Source organism: Ixodes scapularis, unplaced genomic scaffold (genome assembly GCF_016920785.2).
Source record: "Ixodes scapularis isolate PalLabHiFi unplaced genomic scaffold, ASM1692078v2 PGA_scaffold12__126_contigs__length_90152505, whole genome shotgun sequence".
NCBI classification, from domain to species: Eukaryota; Metazoa; Arthropoda; class Arachnida; order Ixodida; family Ixodidae; genus Ixodes; species Ixodes scapularis.
Window position 1 is genome coordinate 77,724,904 of NW_024609838.1, and position 17,623 is coordinate 77,742,526.

The 17,623-nt window shown below is 41.7% G+C and overlaps 1 pseudogene; it reads right to left on the minus strand.

The window, feature by feature from the left end:
* Positions 1-10,653: 10,653 nt before the first annotated feature.
* Positions 10,654-12,332, minus strand: LOC120847511 (annotated as a pseudogene).
* Positions 12,333-17,623: the final 5,291 nt, after the last annotated feature.

Here is a 17,623-nt window from a genome sequence, read left to right on the forward strand (position 1 = left end):
CCACAGTCACAGCGTCCCTTTTGAGCTGCTTCCTCTAGATGTGAATCTTGTCCTTAGTGTTCCCCCCCTCGCACATCACGAAGACGTGGCAGACCGCGCACAGAGCCGCCTTTGACGCCTCCATGTAGACGGCTGGCGGATCGTCTTCCCGGTCTGCCATAGTCAAGCCATGGAAAGGTGACCTCACCTGAAGCATGTTGTCCAAGAGGGAGGGGAGGTACCGGTCTCTTTATATCATGGGAGGCATAATTAACCCACCACCCGCATCCCAGAGACAATGCTCACGTGGCCGCCCAGCGCATATTCTTCTTGGCCTCCGCCAAAAGTGTGAGGCCAGCCGGAGTGAGCTCCGCGGAGCGGAAACTCTAGCACTCTCTTCACCCACGTTTAATTGCATCATCACTAAGTAAAACCAAAGAGCGAAACCGGGGAGCTTGATTGGTCCTTTCTGAGGCACGTCACAAATGCGCGCCCCTTCGGCGGTTAAATAAGCGCCAGTGTTTGACGCGCACAAAGATGCCGCCTCCGGGATCGAGGTGGAATCGCGCAAGCAGCGCCGACTATGTAGAAAGTTTGGCCATTCGTTGTGAAGTATAGGAGACAAATGAGGATGCCTTATTGGACAAAATCGGACTGGGCGAGTTCCAGGGCGTCCTCACAATTTGAAATGTTGCCAACCAGAAGCCGGAAATGGTCGCGAGAAACGAACTCGATAAGTGCCTCAGAGTAACTCTGGGTGATTGAAAATATGGTGCACGTGATGTTTCGATTACTGTCTTGCAAAAGAGTGAAGGAAGCGAACGTGCGCTACAAACACCACGTTTATACGACCACGTGGGAGTTCCACGTGGGAGTGGTGGGAGTAACGTCAATCCCGTTTGAAAAATGGGCGGTTCCTTCGCGCTGGGGTGTACAAACCCCAGCTCCGAGGGAAATCGGGTCTTTTTCTTTATTTTTTTGTTTTACGGGTTTTTTCCGCTCCGGGGGCAGAGATAAAGGCGAGAAGCCTGACAGAGTCTCTGCCCCCCAACAGTTCAACAGCAAACAGTAGAATGAATATAATCAGCAAAAGGTATACTCAGTACAAATTTAAAAAAGGCACAATGAAACAGGTACTTTAACATTGAACATTGTGAATTTTAATATAAAATAAAACACCACAATCAAACAACCAGCAAAAACATGTTACACAACAAGCATTATTCGAAGCATATAACATATATAAGCATATAACACAGAAGCATCATATCCCTAATAAAAACATTAAAAAAATTACACAAAAAAAGTGAGAGGGACACAGCATAAATAAGGACTGATGGCCGCTATTTAGTATAGCAATGAAGAATGATCTAATATATGTCAAGAGCCACATTTTTCGTCAAATACAAGTACATAATAGAAATAGCCTACATAGTACACAACTGAGAAGCTGATACAACTGCCCACGAGAAAGCTTCGGCACTGTTTCTTGAAGGCATAAAATGTTTTATTATAATCTGTAGTCATGTCTGTTCTGTTTAGCATCTTAGTTATCTGATAGTACAAAGTAGTGCGTCCATAACTGGTTCCTTTTGAAGGCATCCTTCGCTTTGGGTCTCGTAGTTGGTACGGACCTAAACTCGATTTTGGTGTGGAGTATATTCTATGCTTGTGAATCCATTGTAAGAGCTTAAAATAGTGTATTTGGTCTGCCTGAAGTATATTATATTTGATGAATAGTGGTTTCGTTCTTATGTTTCTAATATCTCCTTTATAATTTTCGCACATGCGAAGAATCCTCTTCTGCAAGGTGATAAGTTTGACATAGTTCGAATTAATCGTCGTCCCCCAAACTAAGACGCCGTAACTGATTTTAGAGTAGAACAAAGAATAGTACGACGCCTGTTTTAGCCAAGTGGGCAGTAAGTTTCGTATTTTATATATACTTCCCGTAACACGAGATAATTCACCTTTGAGTTTATTCATGTGAGTGTTCCATGCAAGGTCCTCGGTAAATCATACACCGGGAAATTTTGTTCCAACACTTGCTCAAGCACAGTGTCTTCAAATTCCAAGCTTATGGGGCTGCAGTCGAGTTTATTTATTGGCTTAAAAATAATATACTTAGTTTTGTTTGTATTTAGTTTTAAACAATTTGTTTGTAAACAATTGGATAGCTTCAATAGGTAGACATTTGCAGCACTTTCTAGGTATTTTTTCGTCACTCCAGAAAATAATACGTTGGTATCGTCTGCATACGTTATAAGGTCGGGGGAACCGGATATAGGCGTTATATTATTAACATAAATAAGAAAAAGAAGTGGACCTAAAATTGACCCCTGAGAAACACCACGCTGTATTTTAAGTCTATTTGACGATTCGCCATTTATTAGTACATATTGGTAACGATCTGCAAGATACGTTTCAATTAATTTTAGAGCTACTCCGCGTTCTAAACTCTCAAAACCGCCGAGGAGAAGGAAGCTGTGCCTGGACCAAATCAAGAGCGGCGAAAAGTGGGATCCCCTGGACTATAATTTCATTTGCAAATTGAGGCTTTTGCAGTGCCTCCGTAGTGTCCTTGCGCGCTAACGCTGGACTGCAGAAAGACGACTGATCACCAGGTGCTCCTATCTGACTGAGGTTCATCGCAGAATAAGCGTCCTTCAAAATATCGTTAGGCGGTCAAAATTAAAATCCAGTTTTGTTTTTCGATGGTGCGTGCCAGATTACAGGTCTCCGGTGCAAGACGTCCGGCACGTCTCCTAATCTTACTTGGATTGACACCACTTTGTTGACTGGTTTATATGGTGCCGATTATTCGAGTAAAACAAAAAAAGGCGTTGCTAAAGTGTTCTAATATGTATAAATGTGACTATGGAATCACTAAAACGTGTTCCTAAAGCGCACACCTATTTTCCTCTCGTATGCCGGAGCGGTTGCATTCTTATTGCTGATGTCGCTCAAAACGTTAGTTAACTGCAGTCCCATTTCGAGCCTTCCCAGTTTCAGACGAGATGTTATGATGGCCGGAGGAAGCTGAAAAGCACAAATGCTCCCACCATTATTTCAACCGACGGGCCAAGTAAGTACGACGGGAAGGAAGAAAACTAACCCAGCTGTTATGTCTTGGTGGGATATATACATGAATGTGCAGTGATGCATCCTGGAAACTTCATGAACGCTGTGCGATATATTGACTTGCATCATCTGCAAAAGCAAAAGCAAAATCCGAAGATGTCTAGAAGTTCTGGAAATATCATACATCGCAAAACCACAGCTTAAAAATATGTTTCATTATCCTTAGTATAGACAGATTCTACGAATGTTAAAAAAAGAATTATTAATATCCACATCCTTATCCTGAGGGCCAGCATGCATATTTATTGCTGACTGTGGTAGAATTGTGCAAGAGTGCATGAGACATCATCAGCCAGTGTTCCATCGTTATGCAGCACCAACCATCATCTGGTCAACTTGGCTGATCCTCTCCTGCTTCCTAGTGCAATGTAAGCGAAAACCCCAAGTTCCAGGCAAGAGGCACATATATGAGTCTCACTTCTGCTCCTGCGTTCATCAGCAACCATCAGCTTCGGCTAACTGGGCATGTGCTACGACTCTTGGAGGCTACACTGAGAGACTGAGAATGACTTTTTCCTTCAACAAGTAGAGCCTACTTCGTAAGCATCTTTAAGCTCCCTCCGTAGCTCAGGGTTAATGTTACTGACCCTAAAACTGCAGGCAGCCAGCAGTTTGCAGCAGTACGCTCCCAGCGCCCCTGACCAGCTCAGAGACTCTGCCTGTTCAGTACGCGTCACTGTCCTCGCGCCAGCTTGGTGTGAACTCTGGCACTAATCAGTGTTAAACCTTGTCTGCAGGATCCTGCTGCCGGAAGTCGTGTGACCCTGGTCCACGCTGTCGAACAGCCCGACCCTCAACTAGTGGAGCCTTCTTCGTAACCATGTTTGAGCTCCCTTTGTAGTTCACGGTTAACGTTACCAACCGTGATACTGCAGGCAGCCGGCAGTTTACAGCAGTACCTTGCCAGTGCCCCTGACCAGCCCAGGGCCTCTGGCCTCTGCTGTTCTTTTTCATCCGGGAAATTATATCTTAGAGGCCGGTTTGAACATGCAGGTACCATTACGAGAATACCGGTCGCCTGCCATTGTGACAACATCATACCGGTGTTGACTCTAGCTCTTCAACGGGGGTCATACAACCCGTGTCGGCGCCCGGTATTCGATACCGGGTGACCCATATTTGTATACCGCAAACCGGACAACCACCCTAGTGAACGACGGGCTTCATCCAGTGAACACAACTTCTCCAAGCCATGCCAAAGGTTCCACCGCCACCTCCGATTCCTAAAAGAAAATTGATGGCTCTTGACCGCAACGTTTGTGGTGCCTCTCAAGCATATTTTTTTTTACGAAAAACATATTTCATGGGGTGATGGTGGTTTGAACTAGTAAAAAGGGGGTTGAATTACGAGTCATTGAATAATTGGTGAAAAGTAAGACTTTTTTACGGAACACTGGATTATTTTTGCCTAAAAACCCTACGGTATTTGGATTGCTATGTATAAGGATCATGGTCATGAAATTTGGTATGCTTGAAGCAGTTTTAAGAATAAGCAATATTAGAGCATTTTAGCACATTTAAAGTTTTGTTACAAACTATGGCTTTGCTGCTTGCGTCTGTAAATACTCTTATTGACAGCCCTGTAGGTATACTGTACAGAAAAAGGGTTTCAGCCGGCACAACTAAATATATTGGAAAAAAAAAAACCATTTCTGCGAATTGCGTTTTGCCGTTTAAAGAGCTGTCAATTCGGCTTTGAGGTGGCCCAAAGAAAAATACGTAACACGGTGACTTCTACAAAACAGTTTATATACTTTTGTTCTTGAAAGTTTAATTACAATAATTTTGTTCAATATTTGTTCAAAAGAGTAAAAAAAAATAATTTTGAAGTTGAGCTTTCGCGCCGCAACCTGCCGTCGTTCCTTGCGCCTCGTCTCTGCACAGCACGCCGCCGCCGAGCCCGGCAAAGCGTGCGACGGTGTCACGGTGTGCGCACGCGGGTAGAAAGCAGGACCTCGAGTTGTCGGGTACATCGTGTTGCTTTATGGCTTTTCCTATTTTAACCGTTTTGCGCGGCTCTGTCCTCCTATGGATTTCCACTGACTTGAATGCATAGCGCTGCCGGGCCAGAGCATCCACTAGCAAGCTTGCTGTCTGTCACGTACCCATCGCAAACGCTCTCCATTGTCAACGTCAGGACACTGTTTAAACAACAACACAAAAGCCCCGTGAAAAGGCGATTTCAAACGACGAGGCGATGTGGTGTTAACGACTGCGTGCCGTTGGAGGCTCGCCCCTCGTTTCTCTTTAAATCGGCTTTGAAGCGGCAAATTCTTGCGTCGCTGAATAGTTTTCCTTTTTACCGCAGTACGCATGACAGCTAGATTTCACTGCGATATTATCGCGTTTCCCTTTCAGGAGATGTCAACGTCAACTGATGCCGCCCGTACTAAGCATCGCGTTTTGAGCCGCCCTCGGGTACAAAGGGCACAACGGGCCTGCTATTGCTACGCGCTGGCGGCACCTCCGAGTATTATACGATACCCGCCGTTTCTTTCCTTGCAGCCGGAAAGACGGACAAGGGGAAGCGGCAGAAAACTCCGCTCTTTCTTTGGACTTAATCGCGTCAGCTATCGTCGCAGGTGGCGTGCTGTGCGGCGAAGAGGCGTTTAGAAGCGACGCCGGATTTTGGTGCGAGATTTCAAATTCAAAAATTGTTTTCTCACTTTAAACAAAAATAACTTTGATTAAACTTTCAGCATCAAAAGATTATCGATTGTTCTTTTAAACCCACCATATTTTATACTTACATTTGGACCACCTCAGGATGAAATAAACGGCTGTTTTTGTTAACTGTGCGATAATTCATTGAGAGGTTTTAAACATTTTTACCTACAGGGCAGCCGGTAACACGTCATATTAAGTTCCGGGAACAATTAGACAATTTTATTAAAATAACAAAAATATTAAAATTTTCAAAGTTTTTCTGTTTTTTTTTAATATAATTAAATTAAACAAAACATTACAAACCCAACCACATTGTAAGTCAAAAGCGGTGCAAATTTAAGAAAAAATACTGTTGGATGTTTCACTAAAACTGATTTTTCAGGAATTATTGAGTGATGCCTAGTCTCACGCTGTTTTTAAAAGTTAAATCGCGCTCACGTCAAGAAAACGTTTTTTTTCTCCAAAAACTATTTCAGGGCATGGCTACAAACATTGCACCAAAAAGTCATGAATTTTTTTTTGTTTTTTAAATCGGGAGGGATCGAGCGGAACGTGTGGGACGTTTGACATGGAATGACCGATACGTGTTTTCACATCACCTGCCTTGCTCCTCTTGCATTGGTGGTCAATTGAGTGAAATGCCGCACTTTCCACACGCCGTCTTTCTACAACACACCTATATAAAGGATTCGGATGACGCTCAGCAAGTTCATAATTGATATCGTTGGCTTATTTCAAGTAATGAACAAATTAAATACAGGTACAAGTTAAATATTTAAATTATAGTGACCACAAATCACCTGTAATAGACCTTATTGTTCCGACAGACGGCTATGTTTAAAAATAAGGGAGAAATAAAATGAACACCCTATTGCAGTGAAAGAGATTTTTTTGAAAACGTTTTCCCTGAGCAGGCGAATTTCCTTCCTTTTCAGCTTAGTCGCAAATAGTCATTGTTATGCATGTTTGCTTCAGTTCGTGTAGTGGACATTTGTAATGTGGGTGCTTCAAAACACTCAGTTTTTTTAATTCCTATTCTTACATTAAGAAAACTGGTGTTCGCGGATATTAGTTGCAGTGTTCATGCCTTTGAAGCAAGCTGCAAAGAAAATTGAAATCTACCGTAAATAATAAGGTTTTGTCAAGAAACCAAAACTCCACGTAAATGTGTTCTTTTTTTTTTTTTGTTCTTTTTGCAAACATTACCTCGGTTATGGGTATCATGGTCTCTCCCGCCAAAACATGTGTGATTCACTCGTTTCATTTCACTCGGAAGCTTGACGCCGAGGGTATGTTGCTTTATTTGTTCAAGTTTACGCAGCTCCCAATTTATGTAAGTAATGTATTCTATGAATATGAGCCATTTTAGTTAGGTCGAAATCTTGGTTCTTAGAGAGTTACTTTGAATTTTTTTCCTATTCATACCTGCTCTTTTCTGCACAAGAATCTTCTTAATCTATGCCTGCTCTTTCTTCCTACTAAATGCAAAGCACCAACCATGAGTAAACAAATGAAAATAAAGAATGACGAGGAACGGTGATTCCAAATGTTGTCCACTCCTACTACCCCTTTCACATCCTTCTTGTTATTTCTTAAAGGGCAACTCCGGTCCATACTTCCGATTTTGAGATTATGACTGTTTTTAGTGCAGTCAGCGTCCCTGAATTGCAAGGTGTAATTTTTTTCTCGTTATTGTGCGTAGTTTTAAAGATATCGACACCTGAAAGTTTTTTTCGGGGCGCGGCCAACAAAACCGAAACTAGCCGCTCGAGGCCCCGGCAACACTGAAAATCAGCCACTATGTGAACGTGACGTCAGGATCGTTCTCGTTCAACGAGTACGCAGGTCGAGCGCCGCCTACCTCTATTGCGCTAGCCGTCTAAAGATAGGAGGTAAGCCGATTTTATTTTAATTCTGTATACGTGGTAGTTATCGAGCATATGTAGCAAGAGTTAGTGCGTATACCCAAACGCTAGCGACTGGAAAAACCGTAAAATCGTACGGTGCCGTACTCAGCGGCCACCGCCGTGCGTGCGCTATGCCGTACTCTTCGCTTTTATACCCAAAAGCTAGCGACTGGAAAACAAGTGAACTCATTCGGTGCCGTAGTCGGCGGCTGTCCCCGTGTGTGCGGTCTTCCGTACTCGTCGCTAGGCCTAAATTGTCATCTGGGCTACGTGCATGGAGCGGCATTGCTTTACGCCGCGCTGCCAGTGACGTACAGTACTGGGGGCCCTCTCGCTTTCGCGCTGTGGGTCAGTCCCAGACACGAAGGTTTGAGGCTCTTCGGCGCGGGCCGCGGCGCCCGAACGCACATGTGCTGGGCTGTACACGACTGTTTTTTTTTCGTTCTTCTTTCATCGGGAGCGTAAAAGCCGAAGTCCAAAGTTCACTCGTCGAACAGCGTTCACCCACACCTTCTCCAATTTCCGGTCCGTCGGACACTTGTGAAAAAGCACCTCCGTGTTCCGCAGCGGGTTGTTTGAGCGGCCCACAGCGCTACAAGTTGCACTCGGCATCTTTCGAGGAACAGTTGGGCAGGCTTGGGCGCACCGAGTTGCTCGCTAAAACGAGTCTTAAAGCAAATAAACAAGAGGCTATACCGAAGCTACACGGGCTACAGATAAAAGCAACGTCTAAACACGCCAATCACAAGCCAAAGTAGCGGTGGTAGCGGCTCAAAGAAGCGCACTCCGCGCAACGCCCGGACCGGAGGAAAAAAAGAGAACGATACGGACGTCACGGCCCAATGTTGCTTTAGCGATCGGCAACCCGCTGGCCGTCCGCTAAGGAGCAGCGGCTCGCGGCGGGTCGCATTTTGGTTATCGGCATTAGTTGAGAATGCGGCGTCCTACGGACGTCCCTGTTGGAAACTTTCGATGATGGAAAGATTGCGGAAAAGGCTCATACAAGCGTAACCGTAATATGGGACATCCTATACAAGCGAAACAGCGGTTCCAGTATAGTGGATTAGGGCGGAACGATACAGGTAGGCGGAACTATACAAGCGTATCGTATTATGGGACATCCTATACAAGCGTAGTGGATTATGGCGGAACCATGTAGGCGGTCAGAACCATACATCATTGCGTAATATGGGACATCCTATACCAGCGAAAAGGCGATACCAGCATGGTGGAGCCATATGGCTCCAGCGTGTTGGTTTCGCCTTTTCACTGTTGTACTCAATTACTCAATTTCTAAGTGAGAGATAAAAAAAGGAAATAAACTGTTCCTCTCGACCTGCACCACCTGACGGTATAACAGGTTTGATCCAATATAATATAAAAATGAGGGCCGTAATTGACCAAACGTTTCTTTAGTCCTTAAAGCCTATTAAAAAGAAAAACAGGGAGACAGCTGAACATTGGCATTGGAACGAACTTGGAGAATCTTGCGAGCAATTATGAGTATTTGTGTTTCGTTTTTTTCCTTTGGTATTAAGTTATTAATTGTTGTTCCGCTTGGTCCTGCCTCTTGTCTTCTGTGTTCTTGACGACGAGGAAGTTGTCTTCTTTAAAATTTTCGTACTGGAATATATAAGAAAATGTATTGGAAACAATGTTAAAATTTTATTATCTTTTAATGATTTTATTTTAAAATTAGTTATGTATTTCTATGTATCTTGGCGTTCTCATGTATGTTTTCATTTTATTTCTTATTTGTCTGTCGCCTTAATTATTTCTTGAGGGGGGGGGGAGGAGGGAGCAGACAGCATTGTAATTTTTCGTTGTTTATGATTTTTTTAGTGATTATATTTTACAGCAAGAGATTATTATTATAGCTATACATACCCTAGTATTCACCTATTTACATATTTACATTTTCCCCCGAAGGAGAAGGATCACACTTATAAAACTTCATGTTTGCATCCTGTATTCTTATCAAGTGTTGCTATTAATCTTTTTTTTTTTTTTTGAGATTGGAAGGAATGAGGTCATGTCTTGAAACAGACACTAAATATTTAGTCGTTTTCGTCAGTATTACTTTTCTTTTCGTACGTTGTTTGTTGTTGGTGGTCGGTCTTGAGGGGTGCAATAAGAGATCAACCTCTTTTCTTTTTCACTGTCTGTCTTGGTTGTCCGCTCCTGAACACTGTTGCTCTGAGAGTAGATGACTTTTCGTTCCAGTTTTATTGTAGATACTCTCGTTACTCTTGCTGAGAAGCCCAGAACTGTAACTGGTCTTAGGTCCTCGTAACCTTTTGTTTGGGGTCTTCTCTGTGGATGGCTGTTTGTCGCGGGTGGTTAGTAGAATCCCAGGGAAGGAAACTGGCTCACTCCCCCTGGTCATGTTGTGGGCCTTCCAATGGCCATTGATTGTGGTGTTGTTGGTTCAGGATGGAAAGCTAAGGAGAAGCTCCGAACCAGGAACTAGTCCACGGCTCTCCTAACCAAAGATGGAGTCTTCTCATGGAGATGGCGTTTTTTTTTTTTTTTTTTTTTTTTTTTAAGAAGCTAAGGAAGCCCGGAGAATGGAACTGGTCCAAACCCCCCTATCCACCACTTTTGGGTCTTCCAAGGCCATCGACAGTGTGCATATTAGCAGTTCAGGGTTTAAAGATGACTTTTTTTTTGTCTTTTTCTTGGATTCCGTTCTTGTTTGGGTTAAAAGTTAGTCTGTAAGAAATGTTTTTTACAGTAGTTTTTGTTTTTCACTTGAGATTGATATCTTCCATTCTCAAGTTTGTTACAAATACATATAATCATATATACATATATATACATTTACATACACACATACATACCTACATATACATACACCCACGCGCCCATATAAACACACATACTTATACATTCACATATGCATACATATACACACACACATATATATATATATATATATATATATATATTTATTTATATACTATGGAATGTTGTCTGAAATATGTTTAACTAACGCCTCCAGAGTATTTATATGAGTTTTAGAGTTCAGTAGCTTTTGACGAATATTCAAGTTTATGTGCGATATTGAAAGTTTTTGAATAAATGGTTTTGTTAGATGGCATGCAGTAAAGTAATGATCCATACTAGTACAAGTTTTTCCACAGGGACAAGTAGTGTGGTTGTGTATATTAAATCTATAGAAATAAAAAGGAAATCTGCCGTGTGCAGTAATAATTTGTGTGATGTTACTAGAAGGAGGGAAGCTAATGGGTATATGATTGGTTGATGGTATCCATTTAAATAATTCTGTGTTTTTGCCATCGTTTTGCCAAGAGTGATCCCATCTCCTACGTGCTAATTCCATTATTGTATGTTTTATATTTTGTTTTGATTTTGGTAGGTGTATGCATTGGCCATGATAACGTGCCGAGTTTGCAAATTGGTCGGCTAGATCGTTCCCTAAAATATTAGTATGGCTTTTGACGTGAAAAAAGCCGTTGTATTAAATCTGTTGACTGATTGGATTATATGTTTTATTTCGTTAATTAAAGGAATTGCATTGTTTGGATTTGCCAATGCTTGTAGGACTGATAGGCTGTCGGTGTATATGTTACAATGTAGTCCATCTCTTGTTGCAAGAATATAATCAAGGGCTTTTAATATGGCAATAGCCTCTGCATCGAATATTGTACTGTGTTTTGGTAAGCGATATTTTCCTATTTTTATAATTCTTCCATTGTTTTTCAGAATAACGAATGCTGCTCCCACCTGATCTAAGTACACTGAACCATCTGTATAGAGTGATATGACGTTGGTTATTTGAGATACAGTAACAGAATTGATTCTTTGGAATGATATATTGAATCTCTTTGTTGGATGAGTTTTCCAAAGATCTATAGGATACGATACCTCTGTGGGGGAGATACTAAAGCTATCGAATTGGGCGGGTATCTTAAGTTGGAAGACATTAAACATAAATGATTCTACGTCAAGAGTAATGTTGATTGGGATGATATTACATAGTATAGGCAGGCTTATGTTAGAAACTGTGCGGAACGCTCTTGCTATTTTAAGTAATGGTAACCTTTGTATGGATTGCAGTTGTCTTAACATATGTGAATTTCCTGATGGTCTCCACCACCCGGGTGATCCATACACTATATATCTTTCTACGCTTCGTAAGTATATTTCCCGTAGTTGGCTTGATGTGATACCCCAATTTGTTGAGTATATGTTTGAGATGTTGGCTGTATGGATTTGAACTTTCTGTTTTATATATTGAAGGTGTGGTAAGAAGGTTAAATGTGAGTCATAAATGACTCCTAAAATTTTAAGTTGTTTCACTATTTCTAACTTATGATCGTGAAATTTTATTATTGGGGGTCTTTTTTTATATAGTTCTCCTCTAGTTATTATTAGACATTTACATTTCGAGTAGTTCAAATATAGTTTACGTTCGGATGTCCACTGTCCTATTTCTTGCAGTATTTCGATAGTTCTTTCTTCTAATTCTCTTCTTGAGTTCCCTTCTATGATAAGTACGATGTCATCTGCAAACGCTTGCAGATATATGTGATTCGGAAAGGTTCTTTCTAGTAATCCTGATAGTAAGATATTCCATAGTAAGGGGCTTAGTGGAGAGCCCTGGGGGCATCCCATATTAATTGATTTGTTTATTTCTTGTTTTTCTGGAGTGATATATCTGACGGTTCTATCGTGGAAGAATGAATATAGCAGATAGTATAGATTACTTGGGCAAGAATGGTGTTTTAAATAGGCCAATACTACCGGATAACATAGTGTGTTAAATGCTCCTGTAAAGTCTAGGGATACCATAGCTACCGCTGTTGATTTATTTTTTAGTTTTTGTAGATGTGTAGTAAGTGTGAACAGAGCTTGTGTAGATGATTTAAGATGTGTGAACCCGAATTGTCGTGGGTGTAATAGTTTTTTTGAGTTAAGGAAGAAATATAATCTGCTATAGAGTGCACGTTCTAAAACTTCTTCGAGTATGGAATTTAGGCAAATTGGGCGATAGGCGTTGGGTTTTGCTTTGTCGTTATCTTTTTTATTTAGCAGTAGTATTTTCCCTTTCTTCCACTCCTTTGGAAAATATCCAGATGTTAGACAGGAGTTGAATAGAGCCAGGAAAAATTCGGGATGGTTATGCCAAAAATATTTAAGAAAAGTAACATTGATTTTGTCTAATCCGGGGGCGGTTTTAAGTCTTAGTTTAGTTATTATGTTTGATATTTCTTGAAATGTTAGTTCAACATCTGGTGGAGAGAATGAGGGAGTGCATAAGTATTGTCGTAAGCTAGTTATATATGGTGAGTCTTTTGTAATGTCGTCCGTTGGGAACACCGTATCTAATATATATTGAACTGATTCATTAAATGAAGAAGTTAAAGTATTATCTGCTCTCAATATCGGTGGAAGAATTAGGGGTGACCTCCTCTTATTAAATGCAAGTTTATATGGGATTCCGAAGAGAGACTTTTTCGTGGTAGCGGAACATGATTCCTGCCAAGCTGAAATTTTAGCATGAAGGATGGCTTCCTTGTATGTAGCTCTGTAGTCGTAATAAATTCGTTTTTGCAGTGATCTAATATTTGTGTTATATGATCTTTGGTACCTTCTTCTTAGTGCATTAGATTTAGATCTCATGAACTGTAGATCAACTGACTACCAAGGGACCGTGCGATTTCCGGATCGAACGTTTCGTTCACACTTTTTTATCCAAATTAAGAATTTTTTGTTTAGTATATCTAATATGTGATCTATCCATTCTGGTGAGTAGTGTTTAGGTACCCAGGTCTTAAACCAATCATCTTGTTTTATAAGTAATTCTATTTTTGAGTAGCTTTTTAATGTTAATCTTTTTTGCATGGTTTGCTTTTGATTGAAGAATCCAAAGGCAATAAAGTTATGATCACTTAAACTATCAGTTTCTAATACTTCCCAATGTGTAACGTTATGAGCTAGATAAGGGGTTATGATTGAAAGGTCTATCCAACTTTCTCCGTTTACGGTGGATAATGTAGGAATAGAGTGTTGGTCGTTTAATATGATAAGATCATGTGTTAGTACAAAATTATTTAATTGTTCCCCTCGGTCATCATCTATTTTGTCCCCCCAATTGGTGTGTCTTGCATTAAAATCTCCGGCTATGATTATGTCGTTTTTGTCTATTGTTATGATTGACTCAAGACGTGTTAGGAATGTATTAAATGAAGCTGTAGGAGATATGTAGACATTTGTTATTGTTACTGTTTTGTTTGAGTATGTACATTGCAAGACTATTAGATCGTTTTCAAGTATTTTTGGAAAGATTGAACAAGATCGGTCTCTAACTATAATGGCGCATTTGGGATCTAAGGGGCAGTGAAAAAATGGTTCTGAGTTTGGAATACTTGTAATGTGCTTATAGAAAACATATGGTTCTTGATTTAAAATAAATTCAGCGTTATTTTCAGTGTATATATTAACCAGATTACCAGTTGCAGCCCTTGATCTCCCTAAGTTGATTTGTAAGATCTCTAATTTATTAATCATCGGTCAACTTATGTTTTGTTTTGTTTGTATGATGCGTTTTCCCTTTATAGGCTTTACTCGGGTTGTTTCTTCTTAATTCCTTTTTTTCCGATTGTAATGTTGTTTGTTAATATTAGTTTTGTGTTTGCTTATTTTGGGTAATCTGTCCGAGACCGGAGTTGTGAAACGTGGAAGGCGTGTGTACCGCATTCGCTCGCTCCAAAAGGGTGGTTGGCATTGACCCTTCGGTTGATACATGCGCGGCATTTACCCTCCTCATAGTTTGTTATTCTGCACTCCTGTGCTGGGTGGTTGCCCGCACAGATGGAGCAGAAGGTCATCTGTGATGCACATTTTGCTTTTGTATGTCCGTAGGTGCAGCATTTGTCGCACCTGGGGACATAGAAGTTCTCTGTTACGGAGCAGGAAGTCCAGCCTAGGCGCAGTTTGTTTGTTTCTTTTAGTTTCTTGTAGACCTTGGCGCTCACTTCAAAGATGTGAGTGTTGTTCCCCGATTTTTCTTTGAATGAAATCCGGTGACTGAAGTCCGAAGGTTCAATTTCGATGTCTGGGTTTTGACTTTGAAGTTTTATGAAGAATTCCGCAGATAGAATGTCAGGGTCGACGCCCGAGACACGGAATTGTGGTCGACGTTTTGTCGGTTTTTTAAGCACGAACAGATCTTTGGTGCTTGGGTGAATTTCGATCGCGTCCTGGAGATTCTGCAGTCCTTCAGCTGACGATGATAGTACTGCCACTCCTTCTCTGATGTCTCGCACTGAAACTTCACCCAGTCCCAGGCTGTGCGGCTCAAAGTATTTTTTCAAGATTACTTTGATGTTGTTCGACGCGTTCAGTGCTGGAGATCTCAGATAGATTAGCAATGCATGATCCATCTGCGCGGTCGATCTCCCCGGGCCGGGAGGTTGTGGTGTCGTTTGTAACGCATCCACAGGTGGTCTCCCTCCCAACCCGTTGGGGTCGTTCCTGTTCCCTCGCAGCACGTCTGGGTACGTGGTGTTTTTCTCTCGTTCTACGAGCACTGCTCGAAGAGCTGCGTTTTCGGCTTCTTGACGCGAGCTAATGCTCATTAGTCTCGCAAGCAGTTGTAACAGCTGTGAACCAGTTTCTTTGTTAATCCTAGCTTTATCGTCTTCGATTAATCTTATGAAGCTTAGGTGGATGTCGCATATTTCTTTGTTGTTGGTGTGGTCAAGTGCGATTTGGGATGTCTCCGGGTCGTCGTTGCTTCCGCCTGTTTTAGGATTCATATTTCTGCTCTTTTTTCGGAATAGTCAATATTTCTGCGTAAAAGACTCGATCTTGCCGGTGTTAACCATACGTGAACTTTAGAAGAAGAAGAAATTTCGTTTGACTGTGTTCTATTTTCGAAGAAATTCAAGAAGAACGGTTTAGTTGGTGCTTCTTCTAGATATATTGAGTGTCGTTATTTTCTTGAAATTTAAGTTTTTTCGAGTTAGTTTCAATGACTGTTTGATATTTTTAGGATCGCTAAGCCCTCCTGGTTCCAACCTTAAGCATGAAAATGAAGAAATACATCTACTTAGTTGTTTATGAAGTCTAGAACGGTCTTGCTATTGATGCCCGCCGATTCAAAAAGATGGTCGTTCGATACGCACATAACTCTATGTTGATTTTCTAATGTTTTCTATTGAAATTACATGATAGTGAGGTATCGTTTGAATCACTACACTTTACTGAATTCGATCACTAGATTGAATTTAGTGTAAGAATATTCGAGGTTGAAAAATAATTGAAACGATACAGCTCACTCATTGATCTGTCGTGTCACTGTCATGACTGGGGATGCAAACCATTATTTGCGTCGTCTACTGCTCTTGCTAGGCACAAAGATAGGACTGTTAGCGAGATTATGAAGGCTGATGCTATAAATTGTTCCGGCACTACTACAGCAATGCAGAGCCGTATAGTGAGAGAGTTTAGCCAGTGGGTGTGGCGACGAAGGCGCCGGAGAGGAGGAAAGGGAGGAGAACCCCGAAGGAGGGAGAGAGAAGGCAGCAAAGAGGAGACGACCGCCATTTTGACGCAAAGCTGTCGGCACGGAGCACTGTTGAGGATACGCGTCGTCTGCTACGGGCTTATTTTCTTTTTTTGCCTGAATAAAAGTTTGAATTCAAACATGGAGGAACTTTCTTTAGGTTTTTAATCCACCGAGGAATAACACAAGACCTGTGGTATGGATGAATTGAAGCAATGTCTTGTGATAGTTGTTGTCATGCAGCCACTTATGGTAGCTGGTGGGTGCACTGTGTTGGAGACCTGCAGCTATAAGTAGGCGAGTGCGCTCAGTCTGTAGGCCAGGACAAGTCCATATAAGGTGACGCACATCCGCTTCCGTCGCGTCTAGGGGACACTTCGGGCATGTCGCCCGAAGTGAATCAAGAACACAATGTTCTTGATTCAGAAAGTGCCTCAGCTGTACAAATGCATATGCAATAAGGGCACTTGCCAAGGCTCTTTTACTCAGCTCTGTGCAGGTTAAGCTAAGTTAGAGTATAGAAGTACACGCTCACTGACACCATGAGAAAGGCTGGCTGGGAGAAGTCTCCGTTGCTCGACCTCCAGCCCGTCTGCTACCTTCGATGACGTTTCAGCGCCTGATGAGGCTGAAGTGAGCACATCTGTCCAAAGCGGGGTGAAAAGCACAAGCACGTGCTCGAGGATGCCCAGCCCTTCTCTTTTTGTCATTGGCTATACTACATATTTTTAGTAAGACATATTTTTAAGTGAGAAAAAGTATTGCAAATATGCAGTCCACCTTAAAGATATCAACAGTTGCCATTCACCATTTTCCAAATAAGTGCTCCCACCTATCGGAACATCTACACATGTGGTGAGTGAGTGGGTTCAGGACTGAGAGGCTAGAAAACGAAGCGCTCACAAGGCTTGTCTGGCCCTTCCAACCATGCGGGTAAATTCGTCGCAAATTCCCGATTTCTAGACAAAATGATTTAGAATGAGGAAATCTTGTCTACGCTTGAGGTAGAACATTGAATTGTGATTCCTCCATATTGTGCGAACCATCCTTCAAACTGCAGTACCACCTGCAAATAAACTTTGTGTTGCGGCACGCGTCCATGCTGCCTGCTTCAGAGGAAAACCACTGCTCGTGTTGAAGACGCCATCCCACAATGTACAGGCAACAATGTTTAACAAACAAATGAAATTTATAACATTCAATAGATACAGATAGGCTCACAAAGTGTCGACACCATGATTGTTGTTGTTGGTTTTACTCTTGCATACAAACAAAAGTGACTTCCTCTTTCCTCCGATGTACAGTAAAACCCCCTTATCTTCGTGGCCCCTATTTCTTCTCGAATCGGTCACAGAGGCCATAATCACAGCCACTGAATTCTGCAAAATTAAAGGCT